Source organism: Budorcas taxicolor, chromosome 5, assembly GCF_023091745.1.
Source record: "Budorcas taxicolor isolate Tak-1 chromosome 5, Takin1.1, whole genome shotgun sequence".
Classification (NCBI taxonomy): Eukaryota; Metazoa; Chordata; class Mammalia; order Artiodactyla; family Bovidae; genus Budorcas; species Budorcas taxicolor.
In genome coordinates this window covers 100,479,812-100,506,613 of record NC_068914.1, presented here as the reverse complement: position 1 = coordinate 100,506,613, position 26,802 = coordinate 100,479,812, and the positions used below count along the sequence as shown (strand labels likewise).

Here is a 26,802-nt window from a genome sequence, read left to right as displayed (position 1 = left end):
AAACGCTGGGCTGGAAGAAGCACAAGCTGGAATCAAGATTGCCGGGAGAAATATCAATAAGCTCAGATCTGCAGATGACACCACCCTTATGGCAGAAAGTGAAGAAGAACTAAAGAGCCTCTTGATGAAAGTGAAAGAGGAGAGTGAAAAAGTTGGCTTAAAGCTCAACATTCAGAAAACTAAGATCATGGCATCTGGTCCCATCACTTCATGGCAAACAGATGGGGAAACAGTGGAAACAGTGGCAAACTTTATTTTCTTGGGCTCCAAAATCACTGCAGATAGTGACTGCAGCCATGAAATTAAGATGGCTGCTCCATGGAAGAAAAGTTTGACCAACCTAGACAGCATATTAAAAAGCAGAGATATTACTTTGCCAACAAAGGTCCGTCTAGTCAAAATTATGGTTTTTCCAGTGGTCATGTATGCATGTGAGAGTTGGACTATAAAGAAAGCTGAGCACCAAAGAATTGATGCTTTTGAACAGTGGTGTTGGAGAAGACTCCTGAGAGTCCCTTGAACTGCAAAGAGATCCAACCAGTCCATCCTAAAGGAAATGAGTCCTGAGTGTTCACTGGAACGAACACTGGATGTTGCTCTGTGGCATGTGGATATTAAACATTGGATGTTGAAGCTGAAACTCCAATACTTTGGCCACCTGATCCGAAGAAATGACTCATTTGAAAAGACCCTGATGCTGGGAAAGATTGAGGGCAGGAGGAGAAGGGGACGACAGGATGAGATGGATGGATGGCATCACCAACTTGATGGACATGAGTTTGGGTAAACTCTGGGAGTTGGTGATGGACAAGGAGGCCTGGCGTGCTGCAGTCCATAGGGTTGCAAAGAGTCAGACACAACTGAGCAACTGAACTGAACTGTAACACTCATGACCTTGTAGTTTATTTACTTTTTTTTAATCTATAAAAATAAAACATGAAATAGGGACAATAGGGAATGATGACAATCCTTGACAATTAAGGATGATGTCGCATCTATCTTATCGTTAGTATATAATCTATCACAGGTACCTGTTAAACAGCTGAGTAAATGAATGAGTTGTTCTTTTCATAAATTTTCTTGATGCATTACTTTGGAAGCAGTTCTGTAAACCTGACTTGAAGATCACTCTTTCTATTGTAAAAATAGAGAAGAACCAGAAACTAAGAGAATACCTTCTAATAAAGAATTAACCTGGACAGAAAACATATGGGTGATGTTTATTCTAACAAAGACCAATAGCAAACTGAGTTCCTCTGATTTCTAAGCTAATACTGTAGCTTAGAAATGTACTAGGCTCTTGGTATATCAAAGGAAAAGCTGGGTTTGTAAGATGAAACAGTAGCAAGTGAATGCTGGTAATTCTAAATTGAAAATCTATAACCAGGCTTCCCTGGTGGTCCAGTGGTTAAGACTCTGCCTTGCAATACAAGGGACATCAGTTCGATCCCTGTCTGGTAAGATTCCACATGCCACAGAGCAACTAACGCCCTGAGCCATGACGACTGAGCCTAAGCTCTAGAGCCCACGAGCCGTAACTACTGAACCCACACGCTGCAACCACTGAAGTCCAGGTGACCACAGCCTGTGCTCCACAGTAAGAGAAGCCACTGCAGTGAGAAGCCCACACACCACAACCAGAGAAAGCCCCTGTGCAGAAACAAAGGCCCAGCACCGCCAAAAACGATTTTTTAAAAAGAAATAGACTTAGAAAAATAAAATCTGTAATCATTTCAGAGGGCCTCAGGTGGCACTGTGTGTGCACATGTATGTGTGTGGCTAAATCTGTGTACCCTACTTTGGGAAATGAACAAGGCACAAGTCTACAATAAAGGACAAGATAGAACAGAAAGAACAGAAGAACAGCTGAGTCTGTTCTTTCAGAACACATTATGGATCTGAATAGATTCTATAGCTGAATCCAGTCAGTCTACAATAGGCAGAAAAACAGTTATGAAAGCAATGTTAATTCCAACGAGAAAAAGGAAGAAAAAGAAAAAAAACAAAGCATGGAAATAAAGCACCATTTTATCTTTGCAAATATTAACTTCAATGCTGTTCTGTTATTCAGTAGCACTAGAGAACGTCATTTAGAGACTAGTAATTTGATCATATTTAATATAAACTATCCTTCTATGAAGGCTTCCCTGATAGCTCAATTAGCAAAGAATCTGCCTGCAATGCAGAAGATCCTGGTTCGATTCCTAGGTCAGGAAGATCTCCTGGAGAAGGGATAGGCTACCCATTCCAGTATTCTAGGGCTTCCCTTGTGGCTCAGCTGGTAAAGAATCTGCCTGCAATGGGGGAGACATGGGTTCAATCCCTGGGGTGGGAAGATCCCCTGGAGAAGGGAAAGGCTACCCACTCCAGTATTCTGGCCTGGAGAATCCCATGGACTGCATAGTCCATGGGGGTCGCAGAGTCGGACACAAGTGAGCGACTTTCACTTTCACCCTTCTGTGAGGTAGGCAATGCTTGCTGATTGTGGCCACCAAGAGATGTAAATACATCCCAGGTACATGGAAAGTATGCTCACTGATATCTGTAGATACCTCTTTGTCTCTCTTCTGTATCACCTACTAACTATAGGTGAAGTACAATATTGAAGCTAGCCTAAGAATTCATTAAGGGCACCTTCAATCTCAACTGTTTACATTTTAAATCAGTAGATATATCAAGAAGTATTATCATACTTAACCTTAAGATACCTCCAGAAGTCAATTTTCCGGTATCCTAAAAGGCAACAGACCATCAACTCCATTTTACATATAAAGACACTGATTCAGCAGAGTTCACCAGGGTAAACACAGAAAAGCCTCGAAGAACCTCAAATAAGGTTAAAAATTCAAGTCTCAAGCACTGGCTCTGATTTTACTCCCTCACAAACCCTACACTGAAACTTAACAGGTCTGACTCCTTTCAGTCATCCTATCTTAACAATTACACTTAATTTTTCAGCCATCACATTCACTTAGTTAAGAAGAAAGAAAAAATATTTTTGCATTACCATATAGGGAAAATACTCTAAGGGCACACCCTCTTTGCCTTCCTGGTTTTTTTACGGTTAAAAATACTGCCAGGATATGTGCTATAGCAAATGGAGCACAATACTAATTACTGGCTCTTAGAGGCGAATTAGGGACATTAACTGTAAAATTCTTTCAACTCTTCAGTATGCTTGAAAATTTTACAATCAATGTTGGGAGAGAAAGCTAATTATAATGTAAAAAGACATTATGAAGACATGTCTTATTTTACTCACTGGTCAATATATGAGCCGGAGAGGGCAATGGCAACCCACTCCAGTACTCTTGCCTGGACAATCCCATGGACGGAGGAGCCTGGTGGGCTGCAGTCCATGGGGTCGCTAGGAGTCGGACACAACTGAGCGACTTCACTTTCACTTTTATGCATTGGAGAAGGAAATGGCAGCCCACTCCAGTGTTCCTGCCTGGAGAATCCCAGTGACATCTATGGGGTCGCACAGAGTCGGACAGGACTGAAGTGACGTAGCAGCAGCAGCAGCAATGTATGAGCAGACAAGTTTATCTGAATAAACCGTGTGTGTGTGTCATGAATCTGAAAGAGGGTTCATTTGTTAGTAAAAATCCACTAATGCTGACTAGGTTTCACAGGACACAGTGATATATTAGACTGCTGCTGCTACTTCTGCTGCTGCTAAGTCACTTCAGTTGTGTCCGACTCCGTGCGACCCCACAGACGGCAGCCCACCAGGCTCCTCTGTCCCTGGGATTCTCCAGGCAAGAACCCTGGAGTGGGTTGCCATTTCCTTCTCCAATGCATGAAAGTGAAGAGTGAAAGTGAAGTTGCTCAGTCGTGTCCGACTCTTAGTGACCCCACGGACTGCAGCCCACCAGGCTCCTCCGTCCATGGGATTTTCCAGGCAGGAGTACTGGAGTGAGGTGCCATTGCCTTCTCCGATATATTAGACTAGTATGTGTTTATCCTGCCTATAGCCCGCTTTGTCTACATGCAATGAAGGAAACTCTTGTCTAATATGGAGTAGGGGAGTGTTTTAACAATAGTAACTCATCTAATGCTTAAATATTAGGTTGGTACAGTAGCAATTGTGGTTTTGTACCGTTGAACTTTGCCGTTTGATATTGGAATACATTCTTAAACAAATGTGGTTATGTTATGCATTTCTTGCTTTATGTTTTTTGCTAATGACTTATTATTTGCCATTTATTTTATACTTACTTTAGACTAATGATATGTTAGACAAAAAGCAAATTCGAGTGATTTTCTTATTCCAGTTCAAAATGGGTGGGAAAGTAGCAGAGACAACTTGCAACATCAACAACACATTTGGCTCAGGAACTACTAATGAACACATAGTGAGGTGGCGGTTCAAGTTCTGCAAAGGAGAAGAGAGCTTTGAAGATGAGGAGCACTGTGCTGACCCCTGGAAGTTGACAATGACCAACTGAGAGCAATCATCAAAGCTAATCCTCTTATACCTACACGAGAAGCTGCCAAAGAACTCGATGTCGACCATTTGTTCAGCATTTGAAGCAAACCGGACAGGTAAAAAAGCTTGATAAATGAGTGCCTCAAAAGCTGACTGAAAATCAAAAAAGCGTCCTTTACAAGTGTCATCTTCTCGTATTCTATGCAACAACGATGAACCATGTCACGATCAAATTGTGACGGGCAACAAAAAGTGGACTGTATACAACGATCAGTGGTGACCAGCTCAGTGGGAGGACCGAGAAGCTGCAAAGCGCTTCCCAAAGCCAAACTTGCATCAAAAAAAGGTCTTGGTCACTGTTTGGGGGTCTGCTGCCAGTCTGATTCACAACTGCTTTCTGAATCCAGCGGAAACCATTACATCTGAAAAATATGTTCAGCAAATCAATGAGATGCACCGCAAAGTGCTAATGCCACCACCGTACTATGTGCTTCCATTGCAGGGGCACAGGTTCAATCCAACCTCTGGTTGGAGAACTAAGATCCCAAGTGGCACAGCCAAAAAAACAGCAAACTGGCCAAATCACAATCTAGACAACAGACCTCTAGAACATATACCTCAAATTATCTAATTATTTTTCTTTTCTTCTCTTTTCCTTTACACCTAGTAGAGGAATAAGACAAAAATCACATGCTCTAGAGAGCTCTTTTGGCACTGGAGAGATGATGATTCTAGAAAATTTAACTTCAGTGTGAGCAGGAAACTCAGAATGAATGTACAGAGGGAAATATGGTAAAGACAAGGAGGAATCCAGATTTGTGAAAACTGGTTCAAAAAAGGCAGACAAAATGAGAAGTCTGGGATGCCCCGAAGGGTTCCAGAACATTACACCTAAGCGAAGGAGGGCATCTGTTGTTTTGGGGTGCAGAGGTGCCCTGTTGAAACAATGGTGTACCCAAGCGTGGCAAGGTGTGAGAACAGGGAAGGTAAATGAACAAGGAATTCATCTGTAGCTGAAGCCTAACCCTGAAAACAAAGTGAAAAAGAGCAAAATATAAGGCAGGTAAGATAAAACAAGCTGTGTGTGTGTCTGTGTAAGACTCCACGATCCCAATGCAGGGGGCTCAGGTTCAATCCCTTATCAGGGAACTAGATTCTACATGCCACAACTAAGACCTGGCACAGATGAATAAATTATACATATATAGATGCTTTATTTTATTTATTGGCCATTCAGCATGTGATCTTAGTTCCCCAACCAGGAGTCAAATCCATGCTCCCTGCATCAGGAGCACAGAGCCTTAACCACTAGACCACCAGGGAAATCCCTGTGTGTGTGTGTTTGGCTGAGCCTTTGTACTGGGAGCAAGATGACATTTAAAATTAAGCTGGAGAAAACAACAGACTTCAGTTTTCTTTGGCAGAAGGGTAAAACTAAATGAAATATTAGAAGGAATAAGACTAGGGCAAGGAAGCCAGTTAAAGGCCATTACACTTATCCAAATAAGAGATGATGGTAGCAATGCTGATGGAGAGAAATTAAAAAGATTCATCAGAAATTGAGCAGATAAGAGGCTACCTAACTGCATGATTACTTAATATCAAACAGTAAGAATGACTAAAGTATGATATCCAGGTTTCTAGCTTACACAACTAGGCAGTATAATTCAAAGAAAAAAGAATTCATTTATGCTTTGGTCATACTGAGTCTGAGATGCTGTGTGGCAGTCATATGGAGATGTTCAAGAGATCACTGAATAAATGAACCTAGTGCTCAGGTAAATGGAGAAGGCAATGGCACCCCACTCCAGTACTCTTGCCTGGAGAATCCTGTGGACGGAGGAGCCTGGTGGTCTGCTGTCCATGGGGTCGCATAGAGTCGGGCACGACTGAGTGACTTCACTTTCACTTTTCACTTTCATGCATTGGAAAAGGAAATGGCAACCCACTCCAGTGTTCTTGCCTGGAGAATCCCAGGGACTGGGGAGCCTGGTGGGCTGCTGTCTGTGGGGTCGCAGAGTCAGACATGACTGAAGCGACTTAGCCAGCAGCAGCAGCAGCACCTCAGGTAAAATATCAAATTGGACACAGAGAATTACAAATTGCCAGCTTATAACAGATGCCACGTGAAGCTATCCGGGTAGATATGTGACAAACTATGTAGGACAATATTCTTCTAAATGTTATCCAAGACAACTGACCAGAGACATCACAAATACCTGGAATGTTTGCTAATACACAAATTCCTGGGCTCCATCCCAAGCCTACTAAGTCAAAATCCCTGGGCATAAGCCCAGGAACCCATGTTTCACCCATTCACTCATTCATTCATTCCATAAATGTGTCCTGAAAGACCATTCTAGGCACAAGGAATACAGCAGTTACAAAATAAACAAGATCCCTGTACTTACAGGTTTGAGGTTTTGGCTATGGCCAGACTATAGACAAGAAAACAAACGAGATAACTAAGATAGTGGTAAGTGCTATGGAGCAAATAAAACAGAACTGTAATGAAGGAATAGTAAGAACAGGGAAATGAGGCACAAGTTAAGTCACAGCAGCTGGCAGTGGTGAGATCATGAAGGCTTTTGTAAGTCACATTCCTAAATTCTCCAAGAGATGCTTATGGCATTAGGTTTAAGAATCAGAGGTAAAAAGAGAGAATACAATAGTAACCTTAAGGAAAATACATATTTAAGGGACAAGCAGGGGACAAAGGGCCAGGAATGCAAGTGGAAAAGAAAGTAGTATCACTAAAACATTTTAAGAAAGAGAAGGGTCAAAAGTGACAAATGCTCCAGAAAACTTGAATTAAAGATGAAAAGAAATCCATTAAATTAACAAGGCCCACCATATTCTTCCCACTGATGTTGACGGCTGGTGGGAGCAGCCCCACCAATGGTTTAGAAACACTAAGTGGCCACTCGCCTTCTACACAGTCATAGCACATTGCTTCCTGCAAGTTATCAGCTGGTCACTGTCCTAGATCTTTCTCCCTTTTCCCACAGAATCACAAAGGAGACAACATAATTTGCTGAGCACAGGAAGAAAACTATATTTCAAATATATCACTTATTAAGTATGAGCTGTCACTGCCTTGATTCCTTTCCTCCTTGCTCTGTTACAAAGCTTACAGAAGTCTGAACCACTCTTCTCCAAGGCACAAAGAACGCCCATAGTGTTGCCCATGTGTCAAAACCATGCACAAATTCTTAAAAACTGACAAAAGTCCTTGCAACTGGCACATGCAACAAAAAAAACTGCCCCCACAAAAATATGAACTGCATCCTTGGAAAATCTATCTTTTAATATGAATGTTGACCACTTTAAGGTTTGATGAGCTTTTAGGAAAAAGAAAATGCTTTGCAGATATGAAATATGGTTTTGATCATTATTAATAATAAACACTGCAGCACAAATGTTATCAACATGAAACACACAAAAAACATCACATAAGGTAGATAATGAATCAAGTGGCAAAGGAAACAAGTTAATAATTAAAAGTTTACCTCTATGCTATACACTAGACGAGAATTATATAGAAGACTAGCAGTGGGAGCAAAATTACCTCCAAAATGGCCATCATCAAAAAAATCTAAAAATAATAAAACACACACACACACACAAAGAAAATTTTTAAAGAAAGAAATCTATAAACAATAAATGCCGGAGATGGTGTGGAGAAAAGAAAACCCTCCTAAACTGTTGGTGGAAACGTAAATTGGTACAGCCACAACAGAGAACAGTATGGAGGTTCCTTAAAAGGCTAAAAAGAGGGACTTTCCTGATGGTCCAGGTTAAGAATCTGCCTGCCAGTGCAGGGGACACAGGTTTGACCGCTGGTCCAAGAAGGTCCCACGTGCCTCGGCAGAGTAGTGCGCCATAGCTACTGAGCCTGTGTGGTCCAGCTACTGAAGCCCGCATGCCTAGAGCCTGTGCTCCACAACAAGAGGAGCTGCCGCAATGAGAAGCCCATGCGTCGCAACTAGAGAGTAGTTCCCATTCTCCCCAACTAGAGAAAGTCCGCACACAGCACCGAAGACCTAGCACAACAATAAATAAATATTTTTAAAAGCCACAAAAGACAGAAATAACATGTGAACCAGCAATCCCACTACTATGCATATACCCTGAGAAAACCATAATAACCATAATTCAAAAAGACACATGTACCCCAATGATCATTGCAGCATGCTTTACAATAGCCAGAACATGGAAGCAACCTCAATATCCATTGACAGATGAATGGACAAAGATGTGGTACATATATACACTGAACTATTAGCCATAAAAAAGTAATAAAACTAGGTCATCTGCAGTGATGTGGGTGGACCAAGAGTCTGTCATATAGAGTAAAGTAAGTCAGAAAGAAAAAAATAAGTATCATATATTAATTCATATGTATGGAATCTAGAAAGATGGTACAGATGAGTTTGTTTGCAAGGCAGGATTAAAGACACAGACACAGAGAACAGACTGTGGACACATGGGGAAGAAGCTGAGGGTTAAGACAAACTGCAATGCAGGACTGACATATATACATTGTACGTAATGTATATAATGTACGTATGTATATGTAATAATCTACATAATGTATAATGTATACACACACATTAATGTGTATAAAATAACTAGTGGGAAGTTGCAGTGTAACAAGGGAGACCAGCTTGGTCCTCTGTGATGACCTACATTGGTGGAAGGAAGGCGTGGGATGGGAAAGAAAGAGGTTCAAGAGGGAGGGGATGTATGTATACAAATAGCTAATTCATTTTGTTGTACAGCAGAAACTGACATAACATTGTAAAGCAATTATATTTCCCACACACAAAAAAAAACATACAAACATCCCAACATTCACTGCAGCACTACTTATAATAGCCAGGACATGGAAGTAGCCTAAATGTCCATCAACAAAGGAATGGATAAAGAAGATGTGAAACATATATACAGTGAAATATTATTCAGTCATGAAAAGGAATGAAATAGTGCATTTGCAGCAACATGGACAGAAGTAAGAGATCATCATGCTGAATGGAGTTAAGTCAAACAGAAAAACAAATACCATATATTAATGCTTTTATATGGAATCTAGAAAAATGGTACAGATGAACTCATTTGCAAAGCAGAAATACAGATGTAGAGAAAAAAGTTATGGATATCAAAGGGGAAGGGGGTGGATGGGATGAATTGGGAGATTGGGATTGACATATATATACTACTACATATAAAACAGAAAACTAATCAGAACCTATTGTATAGCACAGGGAACTCTATTCAGAGCTCTGTGGTGACCTAAACAGGAAGCAAATCTAAAAAGGGTGGGATTTACATATAAATACACGTGTTTGTATAACTGATTAACTTCGCTGTACAGCAGAAACACAACATTGCAAAGCAAATATATTCCAATAAAAATTAACTTAAAGAAATTACCTCCAGGGCTTCCCTGGTGGCTCAGTGTTAGAATCCACCTGCCAAGGAGAGACATGGTTTGATCCCTGGTACGGGAAGGGATGCTGCAGAGCAACTAAGCCCAGGAACCACAACTACTGATGTCCGCACGCCCTAGAGACTGAGAAGTCATGGAAATGAGAAGCCTGCGCACCACAACAAAGAGCAGACCCCACTGGCTGTAGCTAGAGAAAAGCCCACACAGCAATGAAGACCCAGCACAGCCAAAAACAGACAAATAAATACTATCAAAACACATTACCTCCAAAAGATCAAGTGAGAACTTGACTGGTCTGCAAGTCACTTTTTTCTCTTTCTTTTCCCACTGCCTCACAGATGGAAAATCAACAAATACCAATTAGAAATAAACTAAGTTATTTCATTAAAGTTTTTGCACAGCAAAGGAAATCATAAACAAAATGGCAACCCTCAGAATGAAAGAAAGTATTTGCAAATGAAGCAACAGACAAGGGATTAAGCTCCAAATATATACAAGCAGCTCATGAAGCCCAATTAAAAAAAAAAAAAAATCAAAAAATGGGTGGAAGATCTAAATAGATATTTCTCCAAATAAGACATACAGAGGGCCAGTAGGCACATGAAAATATCCTCAACATTTGCCTTACTACAGAAAGGCAATCAAAACTACAATGAAGTATCACCTCATACTGGTCAAAAGGCCATCATCAAAAAATCTACAAATAATAAATGCTAGAGAGGGTATAGAGAAAAGAAAACGCTCCCACACTGTTGGAGGGAACGTAAATTGGTACAGCCACTATGGAGAACAGTATTATTTGTTTGTTGTTTAGTCACTAAGTCATGTCCAACTCTGCAACTCCATGGACTGTAGTGTGCCAGGTTCCTCTGTCCGTGGGGTTTCCCAGGCAAGAATACTGGAGTCAGTTGCCATTTCCTTCTCCAGGGGATCTTCCCAACCCAGGGATCAAACCTGCATCTCCTGCACTGGCGGGCCAATTCTTTACCACTGAGCCCCAGAAGCGGATTCTTCTCCAGGGAAGCCCCAGGGAACAGTATGGAGGTTCCTTAAAAAAGTAAAAAAAGAACTACCACATGATCCAGCAGTCCCACTCCTAGGTATAAACCAGGAGAACACCATAATTCAAAAAGATACCTGCATCCCAATGTTCAGAGCAGCACTATTTATAATAGCCAGGACATGGAAGCAACCTAAATGTCCATAAACAGAGGAATAAAAAAGACGTGATACATATACATGTGTGTATATATGTGTAGCCCAACCAGGTTCCTCCGTCCATGGGATCTTCCAGGCAAGAATACTGGAGTGGGTTGTCATTTGCTTCTCTAGGAGATCTTCTCGACCCAGGGATTGAACCCAGGTCTCCCGCACTGTAGGCACCAGGAAGATCCATTATATAGCGGAATATTACTCAGCCTCAAAAAGGGAATGAAATAGCATTTGCAGCAACAAGGATGGACCTAGAGATCATCATACTGAAAGAACTAAGTCAGACAGAGAAAGACAAATATTATATGATATTGCTTATATGTAGAATTTTTTTTAAATGGTACAAATGAACTTATCTACAAAACAGAAATAAAGTCATGAAAATAGAAAACAAACTTATAGTTACCAAAGGGGTAGGGGGTGAGGAATAACTGGGAAACTGGGATTGACATATTCACATTACTATATATAAAATAGATAACTAATAAGAATCTGGGCCTCCCAGGTGGCTCATTAGTAAAAGAATCCACCTGCTAATGCAGGAGACACAGGTTAGATCCCTGGGTGGTAAAGATGCCCTGGAGAAGGAAATATCAACCTACTCCAGTATTCTTGCCTGGGAAATTCCAAGGACAAAAGAGCCTGGCAGGCTACAGTCCATGGGTCACCAAAGAGTTGGACATGACTTAGCAACTACACAACAACACAACAGTAAGAACCTACTGTACAGAACAGGGAATCAATACTCTGAAATCTGGGTTTCAGAGTATTTCAGGGGTGGGATGAACTGGGAGATGGGGATCCGCATATACACACTATTGATACTATGTATAAAATAGACAACTAATGAGAAACTACTAGACAGCACAGGGAACTCTACTCAATGCTCTGTGGTGACCTAAATGGGAAGGAAATCTAAAAAAGAGGAGATATATGTGTATGTATAGCTGATTCCATAGTTCATCAGGCACTCTATCTATCAGATCTAGGCCCTTAAATCTATTTCTCACTTCCACTGTATAATCATAAGGGATTTGATTTAGGTCATACCTGAATGGTCTAGCGGTTTTCCCTACTTTCTTCAATTTGAGTCTGAATTCATGGGGTTGCAAAGAGTCGGACACGACTGATTGACTGAACTGAACTGATAGCTGATTCAGGCTTCCCAGGTGGCGCTAGTGGTAAATAGCGGTAACTAGCAGCAGCACCAGCAGCAGCAGCAGTCTGCCGTTAATGCAGGAGATGCAAGAAACACAGTTTCGATCCCTGGGTTGGGAAGAGCCCCTGGAGGACAACATGGCAACCCGCTCCAGCATTCTTACCTGGAGAATCGCATGGACAGAGAAACCTGACAGGCTATAATAGTCCATAGAGTTGCAGAAAGTCTGACACGACTGAAGTGACTTGGCACACGTGCACACATAGCTGATTCACTTTGCTATACAGCAGAAACTAGCACAACATTGCAAAGCAACTATACCTTAATAAAAATTAATTAAAGGGCATCCTGGTGGCTCAGTGATAAAAAATATGCCTGTCAACGCAGGAGACACGGGTTTGATCCCTGATCAGGGACAATCCCACATGCCTGCCACAGAGGAACTAAGCCCACGTGCCACAATTACTGAGCCTATCCTCCAGAGCACAGGCTCACAAACAAAAATTTACTGAGCCATGTGCTGCAACTACTGAAGCCCACCCCCCTAGAGCCCCTGCTCAGCAACGAGAGAAGCCACCGCAATGAGAAGTGTGAGCACCACAACTAGAGAGTAGCCCATTTGCTGCAACCAGAGAAAAGCCTGCACAGCAATGAAGATCCAGCACAGCCAAAAATAAATAAATAAACTGTAATTAATTAATAACTCTGTAATGAGCTATATGGGGAAAATTCTAAAAGAGTGGATGTATGTATAACTGATTCACTCTGCTATATAGCAGAAACAAACACAACACTGTAAATCAACTACACTCCAATAAAAATTAATTTAAAAACGAAAAAAGAAATTGAACTGTTTCTTTTTTAACTTATAGAGCTTCATTTTTTTATTTTTTTGGCCACGCCACGAGGCTTGCGGGATCTTAGTTTCTCCACCAGGGATTGAACGCAGCCCCTCAGCAGCGAAAGCACAGAGTCCTAATCGCTGGACTGATTATTTTAAACCCTGCTGATTACCTCATTTATCTTTACACTTCTAGCTCTACAGGATAAGGACTCAAGCTGAGATATTTTGGGACCTCAAAGTAATTGTATGGGTATAAAACTACAGTTTTTACTTGCCTGCAAAAGAGTCTTAGTCTTCAATGAAAAACAAACACAAGCTGCAAAACAAAACTAACACCTTTAGTGCATTGGTCTAAGTCAGGCAAGAGACCTTACAAGAACACTTAACAACTGGCTTCATTTTGTTCCATTTTGTTCCCCCAAGAAAATACCCAGAAAGGTCTAAAAATTATCTCCTAGCAGTTAAAGAGACTGCAAAGATTTTTTTGTCCCTTGTGGTATACAAATTAAGGAGGGATAGAATAAAGTGTCTTTTAAAAATTACCAGAAGTGTTTTGACTACTGGAGACATGACTGCCTGAGCTTTAGGGTGTTTGTTTTTTTCTTTACCTTTTCTCCTTATCCTCTCTCATCTCCAGGCTGGGGTTCCCAATTTGATTAGTTCTTTTTTAAAACATTCCAGGAAACTTACTGTCAAAACTAGAAAGCTGACAGGACTTCTGTGATGGTCCAATGGTTAAGAATCCGCCTAGCAATGCAGGGGATATAGGTTTCGATCCCTGATCAGGGGCATGAAGATCCCAGATGCTGGAGCAACTAAGCCTGCTCACCGCAACTGGAGTCTGAGCGCCACAGTGAAAAATCCCGCATGATGCATCTAAGACCCGATGCAGCCAAATTAACTAATTAATTAATTAAACAAACAAAAACTAGAAAGCAGAAACGGTTTTCCCAGTATAGCATCAAACAACTGGATTGAACAACTCACAACAGATCTTGCAGAAAAGCAAAAAGTGCCTGGATTTACAAAACATCCCCAAATCTTTCCTTTCATACAGCCCAAGTAAAAATGATCGAAGCACTGCAGATTACTGTAATTAGGGCTTTCAACACCTATTTTTTTAAGAGTTGGAGAAAACACACACATGCTAAGGAAATCTAAGGGAACTCAAAAAGGAATTAAAACAGATCAAGGTTAAGAAATCTTTCCTATCTATATCTGTTTTCAGAAATAAACTCAAATTTAAGAAGGAACAGACAGAATAACTTCATCAGAGAGATGCAACAAGTGCTACTTTACCAAAGTGGCAACCATAGTAAGAACAAAAGGTAACCAGAAAAGACAATGAAGTGGAATGTTTTCTACAGAGGGTGAAAGGATACAGCAGGAGGAAAATACTAAAGCCACTGTGTATGAAGACGGTCTCTAAAATTAGACCCACCAACTGTATTCATGCACACATATTCAAGCCATGAGTCCAGTTATTTTCCCTACTTGTAAGTTGGCAGCACATTTCACAGAGCGACAGTTAGAGTCCTTTATCCCATCTCACTAGTAGACACAGAAGGAAAAATAAAATAAAAACAACACCCATCTGAACACACACAGAATTTCATAAAATTCTCTCCTCTGTACTTCCCGGAGCCATGTAATGAAAACGCAGCACTTTTATCCCTTCCTCAAAACTTGCTTTCTCCTAAAAGCTTTCCTCGAGCTCATGAAGAGACCTGGCACAGGAACAAGCAATACCTCATTCAGAAACCATTACCTACACTAAAACATCAGTACTCAGTACAGTATTTATCTCTTAAGAGGTGAGAATGTAAGATGTTTGAGTATCTCTAGGTACTGAGACAGACTTCCTAGAAACTTTGTGAAAGGACTTTAAAAGGAACAAATGTGGTAGAAGCTTTTATCAATGTGCCAAAATTTTACCAGAAAGTATTCACAAAACGAGAATATACCTCTCTACATTAATAATAACAGCATCAGACCCAATCCAATATACACGATCCCCAATTCTCCCATACTCTCACCCCCAACTCAAACCTTTCTCTCATAGGATTGGAAGCTTTCAATGTCCTGATAAAAATTTAAATAAAAACAGCTTTGCAACCAGCATTCTTACAAAGTGTTAAAAGCACTCTCTCACCCCTTTCACCTTCCTAAGCTGAAAAACAGTAGCCAGGGCTGCCCCCAGAGAGAAATCTCATCCAGGCCACTTTAGCCAGAAGGTCAATGAAGATAACAAATACACCAGTCAAGAAATAAGCAAGGAAAAAATAAATGACAGAAAATCCACAGAACTCGGGGGGCCTGCTCCTTTATCCTCAGACTTAATTTAGTTGCTAAAAATGACCCCAAAAATGGGTTTGTGGAAAGAAGGATCAGATGTTCCCCACAATCAAACACTCCACCATTGTTAGAGAAGGGTTTTCTTACTCAAGTTTTCAAGCTCAACTGTCTCCACATAAATGGGGGGGGCGGGGGGGGGGGGAATCTAACCCATACAGCCCAGACTGTAATAGTAACATCTTCAGTCTACTGAAAAATTCAGTGGAACCAGCCTACTTAGTTCTGAGGCCAAAGAGGTAAGGATGGTGATATTTGTCTCTTCGAGGATGTGAACCAATCTCCAGGAAAAGCCTGAAACAGTGAAAATTCTGACCACATGAGATCTGAGATAATTTTCCTCTAAGACACCACACTCCATCCTCTCTGCTTTCAAAGTGCTTTCACTCAAAAACCTGAAAACACAAGACTTCTGTCAAAACAGAAACGTGGCAAGAACTGACAGAAAAAAAATCTCAAGTTCTTCCAATAAATAGCTTATAAAAGCCTAGCGGAAATCCATGTCTCTCACTTATGACAATGAGAGCGTTCAAGAATAAAACTACTCTACCTAGTCAATAAATTTGTTGAGCACCTGCTACAGGTCAAGGGCTATGCTAAGAGCTGAGGATACAGCAACTGATAAAGATTATCTAAACCTCATGAAGCTTATTTTCTAAAGGGTGAGACTAAACATATATGTTATCTGTTGATGAGTAAGGAGGAAATTAAAGCAAAGTGGGATAGAAAGTTATGTAACTATGTGGAGGAAGGGCTTTGCAATTTAGATGTCTAGGAAATGTCACTGTTAGAGTGACTTTTGAGTAAAGACCTAAAGGAGGTGAGGATACAGGGTTATGCAGCTTTATAAGAAAAAGGTGATCCAGGAAGGCTCACTAGCACAGCTGCTGAGGCAGATGTGCCTAAGTGCTCAAGCAACAGTGAGGAGACCAGTGCCTTTGCTGCTGCGCGGAAGAATGGGGCAGCAGGTAAGGCTGCTACAGATCTTGGACTTTAAAGACGACTGTAAAGTCTCTGGGTTTTATTCTGATACAGGAAGGAAGCCATCTCTTCAGACTCCTTTCGATTTAAAAAAATCAAGCATCCTATTCTTACATGCGCAAGTTTTTAAAATTTTGTTTTAAAACTGAAGATCTATAGTGTAAATCATACAGTGGACACTTAACTGGAATTTAACCACTGAAAAATAACACTGTAAAATATTATTAACTGTTAGTGAAAATTAGTAATACAACTTTTGCTGAGAGTTCATCAGACCCTCAAGAAAGGTTCTCCGTTCTCTCAGCCCTGTGGAGAAATGCAAAGGGAAGGAAAAATACAACTAAAAGTGAACTGAATTGACTACCACTTTCTACCACTATTTAAGCCATTTTAGTCTTGATGCCCCAGACTCCTCAGGGCGGGGAGATAAGAGAAATAAAACGAGGGGGGAAAAAAAGCATTAAGAAGAAAGAGGAGCACAAGCAACTGAGTCAAATGTCAATCTGACTATCCAAAAATACAATTTTTTTTAAAAAAAAGCTAGGTATTTGTGCAAGTTCTTAAGTGGAACCTGTCACCTCCCTCCGCCAGTCACCATGTTGCGTACCACCAACACAGGGCTCAAGCTTCCCAATATTAGTTAAGTCTATTTGGAAAAAATAACACAGAAGGACATCCATCCAACTGAGAGCTGAATTTAAATTTTTCCACACCGGTCTCTGGTTTAATGAACCTCTGGGACTGTTATTCGGTCATTTTTCATCATTATCCAAGAACAATTCATTTTGAATGAATAAATACTCTGTGGAGTTACTAGGCTAATGGTCACAAATGTTGCAATTTGGGGCTCCAGAGATAATCAAAACCGAGAAGAGTTTTCAAAGCCTCAAGAGTTAGCTGCAAAAGAAGCGTAGGCCCAACTTTTAAGCTCCAGAAACATCTCCTTGTATGTTCCAAATCAAATCTCTGTCCCTCTAATAAACTCGGGCACCACCAAGATCTGAAACACTCCAACATCTTTCCCTCCCATTTTTCCAAGGCTCGAAGAAAAACGGAGATCCAAGAAACACATAGGACTAGTCACCCTGGAGCACAAGGGCGCAAGTTTTTAGGTCCCACCGCACAGGCCACAGGTGGCCCCAGTCCCCCCAGCCCCCGCCCCGCGCCCCTCGCTTCTCGCCTGCGCTCCCGGTACACACCCGGGGCGTCTCTGGCCTCCAAGCCGTCCTTCACCGGAGGCTCGGGTCGACCCACCGCCCGTGGGTCCGGGCAGCGCCAGCGCGGGGAACCCAGGCCAGGGGGCCTCCGCCCAGCCACCCACCCGCCCGCGCGGCCGCCACGCCCCCTCCCCACGGGCCGCCCGCGTCGCCCGCCCCCTCGGCCCGGAGGTGGCCTCACCTCACGCGGGCCGTAGCGGGGAGGGCGCCAGCGTCTCCGCCCGCCGCCCGGGCCCACGGCCGCTCGGCTGCGGCTCGGCCCCGACGGCCGGCGGCGGCGCGCTTCTGGGGGCGGGCTCTTCTCAGCGGGGGTTTCCCCAGGACCCAGGGCGGGGGAGCAGGGGGGACTGGGGCGGGGGAGGGGAAAGGGGCTTGGGAAGGAAGGGGGAGAGGGGGAGAAAAGGGGGAAACCAAACCCGGAAAGGGAGAAAAGGGGGGAGGGGGAAAATCAGAAGGGGAAGAAAGGCCCAGAGTCCGCCCCCCGCTGCGGCCTGCGCCCTACGTCACCACGTCCGGCGTAGTCGTCACCGCGTCCTGCGCCCGGCGCTTCTGTGCTTCCTGTGTGCCTGTCTCCACGCCTGCAGATCCCCCGCTGCGTGTTCACCCACCTACCCCGTGCGCTCACTCACGCTCTCAACTCTGTCGCTTCCGCTCCGTTACCTATGCCTTCACCCGCCAATCCAGATCCACTGCGCCCCTTAGTTCACCCGAAACAGATCAAGCCTGTCAGAGTTACCCTTGATTTAAACATGATACTAATAACTGAAAATTTTAAGTTTACAGAGTACTTTCAAAATAGCCTTTCACCTAGGACTGTAACTCCTGCTCCCAAAACAGGGTATATGGAGTACATACTTGTAGTATAAATGGATAAAGATCATGTAGTAGGTAAATGTCCATTTTTTCTTTGATGTAAAAATTTAACTCGACGTAAAGTAGGTTGCAAATGGGTATATCTTTACTTTGCTTCTTTCCCTTTCACTTCTCTTCTTTTCATAGCTGTTTGTAAGGCCTCCTCAGACAACCATTCAGAAGAATAGCAAGGAGAGACAAGAAAGCCTTCCTCAGCAATCAGTGCAAAGAAATAGAGGAAAACAATGAATGGGGAAGTCTAGAGATCTCTTCAAGAAAATTAGAGATACCAAGGGAACATTTCATGCAAAGATGGGCACAATAAAGGACAGAAATAGTATGGACCTAACAGAAGCAGAAGATATTAAGAAGAGACGGCAAGAATACACCGAAGAGCTATACAAAAAAGATCATCATGACCCAGATCATCACGATGGTCTGATCACCATCCTAGAGCCAGATATCCTGGAATGTGAAGTCAAGTGGGCCTTAGGAAGCATCACTAGTGAACAAAGCTAGTGGAAGTGATGGAATTCCAATTCAGCTATTTCAAATCCTAAAAGATGCTGCTCCTGTGAAAGTGCTGCACTCAATAGGCCAGCAAATTTGGAAAACTCAGCAGTGGCCACAGGACTGGGAAAGGTCAGTTTTCATTCCAGTCCCAAAGAAAGGCAATGCCAAAGAATGCTCAAACCACTGCACAGTTGCACTCATCTCACATGCTCAGTTCAGTTCAGTTCAGTTCAGTTGCTCAGTCGTGTTCGACTCTTTGCAACCCCGTGAATCGCAGCACACCAGGCCTCCCTGTCCATCACCAACTCCCAGAGTTCACTCAGATTCATGTCCATCGAGTCAGTGGTGCCATCCAGCCATCTCATCCTCTGTCGTCCCCTTCTCCTCCTGCCACCAACCCCTCCCAGCATCAGAGTCTTTTCCAATGAGTCAGCTCTTCGCATGAGGTGGCCAAAGTATTGGAGTTTCAGCTTTAGCATCATTCCTTCCAAAGAAATCCCAGGGTTGATCTCCTTCAGAATGGACTGGTTGGATCTCCTTGCAGTCCAAGGGACTCTCAAGAGTCTTCTCCAACACCACAGTTCAAAAGCATCAATTCTTCAGCGCTCAGTCTTCTTCACAGTCCAACTCTCACATCCATACATGACTACTGGAAAAACCATAGCTTTGACTAGACGGACCTTAGTCGGCAAAGTAATGTCTCTGCTTTTGAATATGCTATCTAGGTTGGTCATAACTTTTCTTCCATGGAGCAGCCATCTTAATTTCATGGCTGCAGTCACCATCTGCAGTGATTTTGGAGCCCCAAAAAATGAAGTCTGACACTGTTTCCACTGTTTCCCCATCTGTTTCCCATGAAGTGATGGGACCAGATGCCATGATCTTCGTTTTCTGAATGTTGAGCTTTAAGCCAACTTTTTCACCCTCCTCTTTCACTTTCATCAAGAGGCTTTTTTGTTCCTCTTCGCTTTCTGCCATGAGGGTGGTATCATCTGCATATCTGAGGTTATTGATATTTTTCCCGGCAATCTTGATTCCAGCTTGTGCTTCTTCCAGCCCAGTGTTTCTCATGATGTACTCTGCATATAAGTTAAATAAGCAGGGTGACAATATACAGCCCTGATGTACTCCTTTCCTGATTTGGAACCAGTCTGTTGTTCCATGTCCAGTTCTAACTTCTGCTTCCTGACCTGCTAGTAATGCTCAAAATTCTGCAAGCCGGTCTTCAACAGTACGTGAACCATGAACTTCCAGATGTTCAAGCTGGATTTAGAAAAGGCAGAGGAACCAGAGATCAAATTGCCAACATCCATTTGATCATTGAAAAAGCAAGGGAGTTCCAGAAAAACATCTACTTCTGCTTTATTGACTATGCCAAAGACTTTGACTGTGTGGACCACAACAAACTCTGGAAAATTCAAGAGATGGGAATACCAGACTACCTGACCTGCCTCTTGAGAAATCTGTATGCAGGTCAGGAAGCAACAGTTAGAACTGGACATGGAACAACAGACTGGTTCCAAATCAGGAAAGGAGTACATCAGGGCTGTATATTGTCACCCTGCTTATTTAACTTATATGCAGAGTACATCAAGTGAAACGTCAGGCTGGATTGAAGCATAAGCTGGAAACAAGATTGCTGGCAGAAATATCAATCACCTCAGATATGCAGATGACACTACCCTAATGACAGAAAGTGAAGAACTAAAGAGCCTCTTGATGAAAATGAAAGAGGATAGTGAAAAAGCTGGCTTAAAACTCAACATTCAGAAAACTAAGATCATGGCATCTGGTCCCATCACTTCCTGGCAAATAGATGGGGAAACAGTGGAAACAGTGGCAGACTTTATTTCTGGGGGCTTCAAAATCACTGCAGATGGTGACTGCAGCCATGAAATTAAAAGATGCTTGCGCCTTGGAAGAAAAGCTATGACCAACCTAGACAGCATATTAAAAAGCAGAGACATTACTTTGCCAAGAAAGGTCTAGTCAGAGCTATGGTTTTTCCAGTAGTTATGTATGAATGTGAGAGTTGGACTATAAAGAAAGCTGAGCACCAAAGAAGTGATGCTTTTGAACTGTGGTGTTGGAGAAGACTCTTGAGAGTCCCTTGGATTGCAAGGAGATCCAACCAGTCCATTCTGAAGGAGATCAGTCCTGAATATTCATTGGAAGGACTGATGTTGAAACTCCAATATATTGGCCACCTGAAGGGAAGAGCTGACTCATTGGAGAAGACCCTGATGCTGGGGAAAATTGAAGGCAGGAGGAGAAGGGGACAACAGAGGATGAGATGGTTGGATGGCATCACCAACTCAATGGACACGAGTTTGAGTAAACTCCGGGAGTTGGTGATGGACAGGGAGGCCTGGCGTGCTGCAGTCCATGGGGTCGCAGAGTCAGACATGACTAAACGACTGAAATGAACTGAACTGAACTAAAAGTAGGTTTTACTGCTTCACACCACCACCCTTTAACACACAATTCTTTTTTAAAAGAGCATCTTAAATTTACAACTTCCCCCACACTGTTCATCCTAGGCAGAATCAATTTAGTTACTGATTACATGTATTTGCATCATGTCTTTACTAATTCCCTCAAAGCATTGTAGTCGTACATGGATAGAATTCTGTCATTAAATATTTATTATGTAGTGGTGCTAGTGGTAAAGAAGCTACCCATCAATGCAGGAGATTCAAGAGACAAACACCTAATATTTGTATTAATATTATATATATGTGTGTATATATATACATACACACATAATATGGGGCTTCTCTGGTGACTCAGTGGTAAAGAATCCATCTGCCAATGCAAGAGATGCAGGTTAGATCCCTGGATCAGGAAGATCCCCTAGAGGAGGACATGGCAACCCGTTTGCCTCTTCTTGCCTGGGAAATCCCACGGACAGAGGATCCTGGTGGGCTACAGTCCATAGGGTTGCAAACGGTCAGACATGACTTAGTGACTAAAGAACAACAACAAACACATGCTATAATAGGTGTTCAATGTGCTGTGGAAACACAAGAAGCAGCGTTTAGTTCTTAGACGTAAGAGAGATCAAATGAGCTACAGAGATGCTAAAGGTGAAATTTCAGCTAAGCTTGAAGAATATAAGTTGGAGTTCATCAGAGAGGCAATGGATAACCAACAAGGTTGTAAAGATAAGAAATTCTCCTTTCCTTCAAAAATCAGCAATTTCCAGGTTTTCAAGTTGGAGGCAGGAGGCAGTAATTGCCAGGAGGAAATAATAACTAATATTTGTATTAATGTTGTGTATGTATGTATGTATGTATATAGGACTTCCCTGGTGGTTCAGTGATAAAGAATCTGTCTGCCAATGCAGGAGACATATGCAGGAGGTGCAGGTTCTATCCCTGGTTCGGGAAGATCCCCTAGAGAAGGGAATGGCAATCCACTCCAGTATTTTTGCCTGGGAAATCCCACAGTCAGAGGAGCCTGGCAGGCTACAATCCATGGGGTTACAAAAGAATTGGACACAACTTAGGGACTAAGGCAACTAGACAACAGCAATATATGTACATGGAGTATAGGATATGTAGTATTCTACATCTGTTATTTCAATTGAATCCTCAAAACAGTAGGTATTGCCCTTGTACTCATTTTATAAGAGAAGGAACCCTGGGCTTCCCTGGTGGTGTAATGGATAAGAATCTGCCTGCCAGTGCAGGAGATACCAGTTCAATCCCTGGTCCGGGAAAATTCCACATGCTGCGGAGCAACTAAGCCCATGTATCACAGCTACTGAGCCTGTGCTCCACAGCAAGAGAAGCCACTGCAGTGAGAAGCCCATGCACTGCAACGAAGAGTAGCTCCTGCTCCCCACAACTAGAGAAAGCCTTCCCAAAAGCAGTGAAAACCTAGCACAGCCAAAAAAAAAATAAAGAGAAAAATAACTCTAGTTAAAAAAAAAAAGAGAGAAACCCTGGGGCAACAAAGTCCCAGATTTTGAACTGAGACATTTTATCTTCATAAACTGCTCTTAATCACTACACTGTTTGAAATGCAATTGGACACAGTGGGGGAGAGAGGAAGGTAGGGTGAACTGGGAAAACAGCATTGACGTATATACACTACCATATATGAAACAGTGTGAAGCTGCTGTATAGAACAGGGAGCTCAGGCCAGTGCTCTGTAATGCCCTAGAGTGGTGGGATGGGTTGGGAGAGACTCAAGAAGGAGGGGATGTATGTATACACATAGCTGATTCACTTTATTGTACAGCAGAAACTAACACAATGTTGTAAAGCAGTTATACTTTAATAATAAAATAAAATTTAAAAACAAGAAATGTAACTAAAAAGGGCAGGTTTCAAAGGATCTATGTTTCATAATGCAGAGTGAATTAGTAGGGTCTTTTAGGGATAAATACAGTCATTGAAGAACATCTAAGGCAGAAACATGAAGCATCCACCCCTAAGAGAAACCCTGCTCTGTTTCTCCTGCTTTTGCTTACCTCTTATTTCCCAACTATTTGTCAGAGAGAAGAGAAGCAATTGAAATCATCTTAGAGTCTGAGGGAGTCTGGGAAGTACATAATGTAGTTAAGACATGAAACAAATAGCCATGTAACTATTTCTCCCAACCTCCAGGGAAAGTTATATCCAAGAATGAAATTAGGAATATTAAAATGTTAGATATAAGACCAATTCCTATAGGTTGGAAGATTACTAGAATATGACTACTAATAGGTACAGGGTTTCTTTGGGGAATTGTGAAATGATTCTCAAATTAGATAATGGTGATTTTTGCAGAACTCTGTGAATGTACTAAAAACTGCTGAATTATATACTTTAAAGGCTGAATTTTATGTTATGTGAATTTTTTATTAAAATTTAATAAAACTCTTATTTTATAAATAAATAAGCCTATACTAGAAATTAAATAATAAATCTACTTCTATCACAGGTATGAAAAAAGAAGAAGAGGGACTTCCCCAGCAGTCCAGTGGTTCAGACTGTGTGCTTCAATGCAGGGGGTGAAGGTTCCATTACTGATCGGGAAACTAAATTCCCATACACTTTATGGCAAAAAAGAAGAAGAAGAAGCAAAGATGAGCCCCTGTTGAAGAGCTAATAAACTGTGACACAAAAATTCAGTCAAGTGTGATTTCTGATAACCAGCCTGTACACTAGCATTTATTCATCCAATAAGTGTTTTAACCACCTATATTATAGGTCCTGTGTGCAGTGCTAAGAATATAATGGCAGCAGAGATGACTTGTTAAGTGACTGCACCACAGATGGTGAATGGGGGCATGGCATCTAAGAAAGCAGAGTCCAGGAGGGCAAATATTGGCAGAATTTCTTCAGCACCTCTAGAGGTGAGGGTAGTCTGGCCCACAAACAAATCTATGTAGCAGACTTCCCTGGTGATCTAGTGGTTAAGAATCTGCCTGTCAATGCAGATGACACAGTTTTGATCTCTGGTCCGGGAAGATCCCACATGCTATGGAGCAACTAAGACCATATGCCACAACTTCTAAGCCTGTGCTCTGGAGCCCTTGTGCTGCAACAAGAGAAGCCCACACACCACAACTAGAGAAAGCCCCCACGCAGCAAGGCAGCACAGCCAAAAATATATAAAATTAAAAAAAAACTTAACCGTATGCAAAGTTAAAATATCATATTTTAGAAAAGTATGTAGCAAGAATGATAATAAACTTTAATTAAGAGAATTCCCTGGTGGTCCAGTGGCTAAGACTTGGTGCTTCCACTGCAGGGGGCATGGGTTTGATCCCTGGGAGGGGAACTATGATCCCACATGACACAAAAGGTGACCAAAACAATGAAACAAAAACACCCTAGTGCAGTCAAATAAATAAAACAAATATTAACAACAACAACAACAAAAACTTTATGAAAATGGAAATGGCAACCCACTCCAGTATTTTTGCCTGGGAAATCCCATGGACAGAGGAGCCTGGCAGGCTACATTACGTAAGATCACAAAGAGTCAGAAATGGCTTAGTGACTAAACAACAACTATACAGATTTTGGATTTCTGTCTTTCAGACCTGTGCAAGAATAAATTTCTGTTGTTTTAAGCAAAAAAAAAAAAAACTTTAATTAAGCTCTTATTCTGTGCCAGCCAGTGTAAGTACTTTATAAAATTATTTAAAGTTCAAAACTCTCAGAAAGTCATTAAAGATCTGTAATTCCATATTCAAAATCCGTAGGACCAGACATGTTTCAGAGTTCAGGAAATTTCAGTTTTCAGAAAGGTAAAATTCGGAATTCCCTGGCAGTCCAGTGATTAGGACTCTGCACTTGCACTACCAAAGAAGGGGATGACAGAGGATGAGATGGCTGGATGGCATCACCGACTCGATGGACATGAGTTTGGGTGAACTCTGGGAGTTGGTGATGGACAGGGAGGCCTGGCGTGCTGCGATTCATGGGGTCACAAAGAGTCGGACACAACTGAGTGACTGAACTGAACTGAACTGACTTGAACTTACACTACCAAGGACACAGGTTCAATCCCTAGTCCAGGACCTAAGATCCCACAAGCTATGGGGTACATGGCCAAAAAATAAAAATAGAAAAGTAAAATGGTACATATATATCACGCATAATCAAATAATACTTCTGGAGTAAAAATGTATAAATAGTCTCCAGTATGAGTTTTTAAAAGACCATGAGTAACCACACTTCTCTTCAGGTCAGGTTCAGCTACCATATGATCTACCTCCAAGGTAGTATGGATTACAAGGTTTTTTGGATTTTGGAATCATAAATAATCATTTTTCCCATTTCTATGATGAGGACATTGAAGTAACAGAGGTCAAGTTGCTCGCCCACAGTCATACAGTTTATAAAAGGAAGGGACAGAATTTTAACCCAGGCCATGTGGCTTAAAAACCTATATTCCTAATTCCACCTGCCCAGCCCTGCCAGGTAAATCCCAGCTGTAGATGCAGAGACTCGTCCTTGGAGACCTACTCCTCAGGACCTTTGGGGTAGAACACCAGGAATTCTGAGAAATCTCAGAATGTACTTTCCTAAAGAGGAGAAACCTCCAAGTCTGAGGAAATCTATATCTCAAGCGCCTTCTGCATTTCAGACCTCTCTCTGAGGACCCAGAAGACCTGGCTAGAACAGTTCCCTTCCCCTTCTTTAACCTTCCTACTGGATGTGATTTTGAGCCCCACAGGGTAAAACCCAACCCAGGGCTACAAAGGAGTCTGGACTGTGAGCCTCTGGGAGGGAGGAAAGGGCGGTAGGGCTTTGAGAAGGACCAGGCAGGGGAAAATGAACTCTCAACAACCTACATGACAATGACCTACGGTGTCCTGCCAATGACCCCCTCACGTTTGAAAGTCATGTTTTAACATTCTATCTTTAAACCTCTGATCTCCACACCCCACTCCCACCCCCTACTGCCAGGCTTCCGAGCAAGGCTATCAATCCGAAGAGGAATTTCATCTCTGACCTTTGTCCCCAGGCCTGGCAGCTCACATGGGTAACCCACCTTCTCCCAAAGTTGGCCGAGGGACAACCCAACCAACCTCGCCTCACATCCCCCACTCTGTACTTTCGTTGACTTATGTGGCTTCTGCCAGATTCTACCTGTAACTGACTTCATCTCTCAAGTTGGATGTTTGACTGCTCTACCCCCTACAACCAGGAGTCATGCCAGCTGGACACACTCTCCTTCCGGGGCCCCTGGCAGCCAGCAAGAAAGGCGCCGAGACCACAGCTGTTGAGACCCTGAACCCCGGGGTTGCAGCTCTGTCTCAGGTGCATAGCTCAAGGAAGCCCCTTGGCG

General features: G+C 42.3%; 1 protein-coding gene across 13 annotated transcripts in view; it reads right to left on the bottom strand.

Annotated features, from left to right (window-relative positions):
* R3HDM2 (R3H domain containing 2) overlaps nucleotides 1-17,915 on the bottom strand; it is a 161,647-nt gene extending 143,732 nt beyond the window's left edge. For all 13 annotated transcript variants that reach the window (XM_052641446.1, XM_052641447.1, XM_052641453.1 and 10 more), the window contains exon 1: nucleotides 17,828-17,915. The gene's annotated coding sequence lies outside the window, so the exon portion shown is untranslated. The remainder of the gene's footprint in view (nucleotides 1-17,827) is intronic.
* Nucleotides 17,916-26,802: the final 8,887 nt, after the last annotated feature.